Source organism: Conger conger, chromosome 16, assembly GCF_963514075.1.
Source record: "Conger conger chromosome 16, fConCon1.1, whole genome shotgun sequence".
Taxonomy (NCBI): domain Eukaryota; kingdom Metazoa; phylum Chordata; class Actinopteri; order Anguilliformes; family Congridae; genus Conger; species Conger conger.
In genome coordinates this window covers 23,798,977-23,804,976 of record NC_083775.1, presented here as the reverse complement: position 1 = coordinate 23,804,976, position 6,000 = coordinate 23,798,977, and positions in this window count along the sequence as shown.

The following is a 6,000-nucleotide window of genomic DNA, read 5'->3' as shown; positions in this document are numbered from 1 at the left end:
AGGGACTGATACAAGAGTACCCTGAGCCAGACAGGACCAGGATGGGGAAAGTGCTTGTCCTGAGTGTTACCTGTTTATCCATTCAGTAGATCCTGTGTTCTGTTATAAGCTTGCCTTTGGTGGGCTTGGGCCCCAATGATAAAGCCAGTAGATGTAGGAAAAGAGCCAAGCAGCTGCAGTAACTGCAGAGGGGCTGGGCAGGTGCTTATCTCCCATCGCCCACTCAGGAAATTGTGTAACAGTTAAAACACCACTTCCTGTCTGTGTGCCGGGGCTACAACCTTCTGCAGCTGGGATACGTTTTCAAGTAATACATTTCTCATGGTGTTTCAGTCCTGTAGTGTCCGACATATTTTGCACACACAAATTACCAATTGAGTTCAAACTTATGAAAAAGAAGCCCCAATCAATTAAAAAACATGTTTTTTTAAATTTTATTCATCAAAACACGTAAAAGACATTTCATCTTCATAAAAAAACAAAGGTATATATCTATATTACAATTAAGGCATATTTAGTAATCATTAATATAATCCACATTGGCTTTATATAGGGGAATAGGGGGAATAGTGAGCCATAACACATGTAACCCGTGTGAGGTCAATATATAATGTTATTGAGGTAAAATTGTGATAAATTCCATATATCCTTGTTTTGAATGTGATATGACACTGTTCTCTGATATTTATTTGTGAACTCATTCAGGGGACCCACAGGCTCTGTATTTGCTGCTGATAATCTGTTCTGCAGCCCCTGAGCAACAGACATCCCCTACTCACAATTTAACCTTTTCCCCACACTCTGTGTTGTGTCATGTGCTGTAATACCAAATGTCTAACTTTACAGTCAATGTTTATTACTTCATAATTTATAATAAACATATTAATTAAGCACATATATAATACTTTTAATTTGGAACATAGTTTTACATGCAAAAAAAATCTGTGGGTATGTATCACTTGATATCTTGTCCTCACAGAGATCTGGATTCATATAAAGACTCTTATAAAGACTCCTTCATCAAGTTACATTGGCAGAATATGTTGCTTTTGAGGACATTTCATGACCTAATCATCACATCACGTCAAATTAAGGCACAAACCAGAAGAAAAAAGTATGTATTTATTGAAGACATGTTGCTTTACAAAGTCAAGAAATTTTTGAAGGATTGAATGTATTACCATTAAGATAATAATAAAAGTATATGTCAGGGGTCAGTTATGAACGTTAAGGCTGCAAGTATTGGAGCCTTGACTGAGGATGCAGGAAAGGGGCATCAAACTCAATTCTGAAGCGATCAGGGTTGGGGTTGAAAATACTGAATCTATCCTTTAATAAGTATTCATCAACTTTGTATTAGCATTGCAACACAGTGGAACAATTTAGCACAACCCAGACACTACCAAGACCGGCCATCCAGAACAGAGCAACTGGATGAGAAGGGAAACTAAACAAGAGGCCAACTACAGAACTGCCAGGATTGCATATCCTATTGGCTGAAATTGGAGAAACTGTTGAGAGATAACATCTCTCCAGCCTTTCATACACGTGGCCTCTTTGAGAGAATGGAGAGATAAATGCTCATTCTGGGAAAGGGCAACATTGAGTCGTGTCTGACATCTTCCAGAAGCCACGTGACAGACCCTGAGACCCTCTGGCATAATATGTGATGAGATTATAGTTGAGCTCTTTGGCCTGAAAGCAAGGCATTACATTAGCAAAAAGTCCAAAATCTAAATAGGCTATACATACCTGAGAGGTGTTTGTGCTGTAACTGCCAAACACCTGTCTTTTTCCCATAAATGTAATATTTCAATACATTGAAATTTTAAGGTGTAACAAAACTAAACAAGGGCTTTATATAAATAATTTACACATATGATTATACCTGCTACATCCCCAAAGATAACATTAATTTAAATAGTTTTGGTACAATTTATTTTGATAATATGGAAGATGTATATGTTCTTTTGTGTTTTCATATTAATTTTACCCTTTACCAGCACAAATCTGATCATATAGTAATCAATTCCAGTCTGGACCACCATAGCACGCAAAGGGCTAAAAAGTACAGTTCATATAAAACGCAAATACTATTACTGTCATTAGTTGTGACTGCTGGGATTATTAACAATTATTTTTTATTGAGCATACTGTTGATATCCTCCAGGCTCTAGTGTCCCGCAGTGTACCAGTTTGTTGGTATCTGTTAGCTTTTCCATTCACCTTGGTTGGAAAAGTCTACAGTCTGGGACAGTATTTGTGCTTGGCAGTGCCAGCCACACACCTTGTAATCATGTGCAGAGCAGAACAATCGGGTTGATGGAGGTCTACACTTACTTCCCACTTCATGGTTTTGCTTTATTCTGTTCCGGGATCAGATTTACGCTCTGCAAATATTACTCATAGGAGGAGGCGTGAAAGTATATTTAATAATAGATTATAATTTCTGAGGAAACGAAAAATATGCGGCCAAATATTATTGTCTTCTTTTTGGCAGACTTTTATCTGGAGGAACTAATGAGCACATAACAGGAAATACTGTATTCATTCATAGCGTTGAATGACAAATGAAACAAAATAACATTAGTAATGGAACAGCTAGCAACAGCGGTAGAGAATCAAGTAGAATCAGTGCAATGGAAGCATATAAAAACGTTTTGATTTTCAAGTATTCGATGTAGCCTATATATTTTTAATTGACTGCACTGAACCTTTGACACGGAACTTATAAACCGCGCAGGAGTGCAAATGATTAAAAGGTTCAGCGGTCACCCAGAAGCCGACTGTTGTCCAAGGTGCTGAAAGAAGTTCATGAAGTCGTTCACCCCGGTGTAAACATATAAACCCCCATTGGAAGCCGTTTTTCAGCGTCGTACAAGTCACCGGGGAAATAGATACAGAAACAGAGACGTGACAGGAAACTACGGCTTTAAAAAGCCTTGGCAAATTGGGAGTTCCTGCCATGCGTCTAATTAGCCTATAGCTAAAGGCAAGAAACTATCCCTATCAAGTCATCTTTCAGTTGTTCGGGTTTCTTTTTCAGTGGCTTCTGTTTTTAGTGAGACATCTGATCCATGACCACGACTTCCACGTAAAGTGACCATTATTGGCTTGACTATTATTTGCGACAGGAAATGCTTTGTGCTGGCCGTAGTCAACAAAATAATTTGAATTTGGCAGCACTGGAAATCAGCAAGAGGCGTTCTGATATATTTTAACGGTGATTATTTGTTACATTTGACATCAATATTTTGCCGCTATTTTTAGCGCTCAGCCGTTGTAATAGCTAGAACTTAATTCCTTTATTGCTGCCAGTACACCCTCGAAGTAGTAAGTTATACAGTAATGTGCAAAAATTTGGGCACCCCTGGTCAAAAAGCCTTTTACAATTAATATCTAAGTGAACAGAAGCGAACCTAACCTCTAACTGGTACAACGTTAAACATGAGACATTTCTTCACATTTTAAAGCAAGTTTATATTTTAATTTTTTACAGTTTCAAAATAATTAAAAAAGTAAACAGGTTTGGGAACACTGTCAGTTTGTACTTTGTAACTCCACCTCGGGCAACTATAACACCTTGTAAACGCTTCTTGTAGCTATGAGTCTTTCAATTCTTGCTTTTGGAATTGTTCCCCATTCTTCCTGGCAGAACACTGATAAATATTCTTCGGCCTCCTTGCAGGTACGGTACGGAAATCTCTTCACAGATTTTCTATAATATTCACGTCTGGGGACTGTGGTGGCCATTCCAAAACCTTCATCCGTCTTTCCTGGAGGTTCTTCATGGTTGATTTTGAGATATGCTTTGGATCATTTGTTGGAATACCCAACCTCTCTTCAACTTCAATGTGTGGACTGACCTTTGAACATTAGCCTCTAGAATTTCTTGATATTTGGTGTATTTATCAGTACATCAACAGCTTTTTAAAAAAGTATTGTTAATGTAGACCTACAGCCGAGGTTTCTTGTTTTATCTGCCGGCAGTTCTTCTGCGTACAGCTGATTACTGAAACTGTTACCTGGTCTTTGTAATTAGTTAGATACCACGTGTGGTTTTCACCTACTCAAGTTACTGGAAAAACTTTTCATAAAGAGAGGCATTCTATAGTATTTACCATTTGCAGTGTTCAAGACCGCTATGTAATTTTAAATTAGACGCTGATATTGTTTACATCTCCACTGCTGTTTGAATTGCTTGCTTTCTTTTAGCTAGCATGGACTTAAAGTGTAAGGCGACTCGGAATAGCTGTTTGATCTGCCATCTTAGTGCAGCTGTCTGTATCTTCGTACGTACTGCGTAAGCCATCTCGTGCATGCGCTTACAGCTGAATGTAGCTTCACATGTACTGTGTAAGTCAGTCACTTGATAATAGGGAACACGATTAAACGGAAACCGCTACGGGTCCGGCAAAAAGACAAGGTGTTCAAGCCACGTCTTGGTATTTCTATGCATTAATTCAATCTTTCGTTGATGCAAAGTTAATTCTTTGGAAAAAGACTGTATCCAGAACATTAGCAAAAGGTAAGCCCAGTCGGAAAATGAACGCATAGGGACACTTTCAGTTGTATGTAGGCCATATGGACTGTAGTACATACACTGGATCACATTTGTTTCCATATGCAGGACTAGCCACGGGTATCATTACTTAGGATAATTAATAATATCATACTATTCTGACAATGATATTTAAGGGATTTGTCTTCATTTATAAATAAAATGTTGCCATGCGATTTTTCTGATTAGACAAAGGGTGATTTTAAATAGTATCTACAGACAATTGAGCCTGGTATGGCATTTCCAACACTGCTGAGCAAATCGCAGGTAATCTACCACAATGTGTGACCACAAATGACTTTCATGGCTACACACAGTAGCCTTGTATCGTTTGTCCCAACTGGCTACCTTCTTATTGAAAATGTGTTGATGTGTTACCCTAGTTTTAGCTGAACCTTTTAACGGAAACTGGGTTTTACTGAACAATATTCATTTCTTTGAGACTTGCTTTGTAGCCTATTTGCAAAAAGTTCTCAGGACTGCCATCAGGCACATGGCCAGGGCCTGGCGTGTGCCTATGTTTGGGCATGGAGTTAGAGCACGATTAAGGACAGTTCCCATTCTCCCACCAGTGGCTCGTGGTCTGAAGCCATATGTGAAACATCAAGTGCCACAAACCCCTGGCAACAGAGATAACGTCTGTGACAACAATGATTAAGCATTTGCTGATTAATCATTTTAACGAGGCTGGCCATAAAAACGAAATCTCCCTGGCTGCTAATACGGATGTCACATGTGGGTCTCCAGCAAACTGGTAAGAACATGATAAGCACTTGTGGCAGTGACCCATTTACGCTAGTCAGTAAACGGCCCCTTTTCTTAATATTGTGGCCTACATACACAGTGCAGCTATGACCACGTTTTATTTGACTTTTTATACATCCCTGTAAATGGGCAGGGGATACAGATATAATCGTAATGATTACCTAATTAACTTATCTACAATTTCTCAGAGAAAAGTTTTTTTTTTTCCAATATTTTCTTTCCCAAAAGATGATACTGTAAAAATGATTGCCACCTCTATCTTTAATACTCATACTAATTATAATACATTGCCCTCTTCAATTCAAATCATAATTTTCAATCAGGTTTAATCGTGGACACTGAGATGGACATTGCCATTGTCATTTTGTGTTATTTCTTGGTTGATTGCGAGGGATGCTTGGATCAGTATCTTCTGGAAAATCCATTTGTGGCCAAGTTTTAGCTTCCTGGTGTAGGGATTCGAGATTCAGGTGGAATTGAATCGTACCTACCTGACAAGAACTTTCAGCATTGTTGTTGCCATACTCACACTGAGGTGTATAAACAGACAAAACCCTGTTTTGTCTTCTCAGTGTCACCCGTTTCTCTTTCAGACACAGAAGATCTCAGCCTGGATCTCAGCCATCTGGAGCTGCAGGGAATGATCAAATTGCATTTTTAAAGTATTAGTGCTC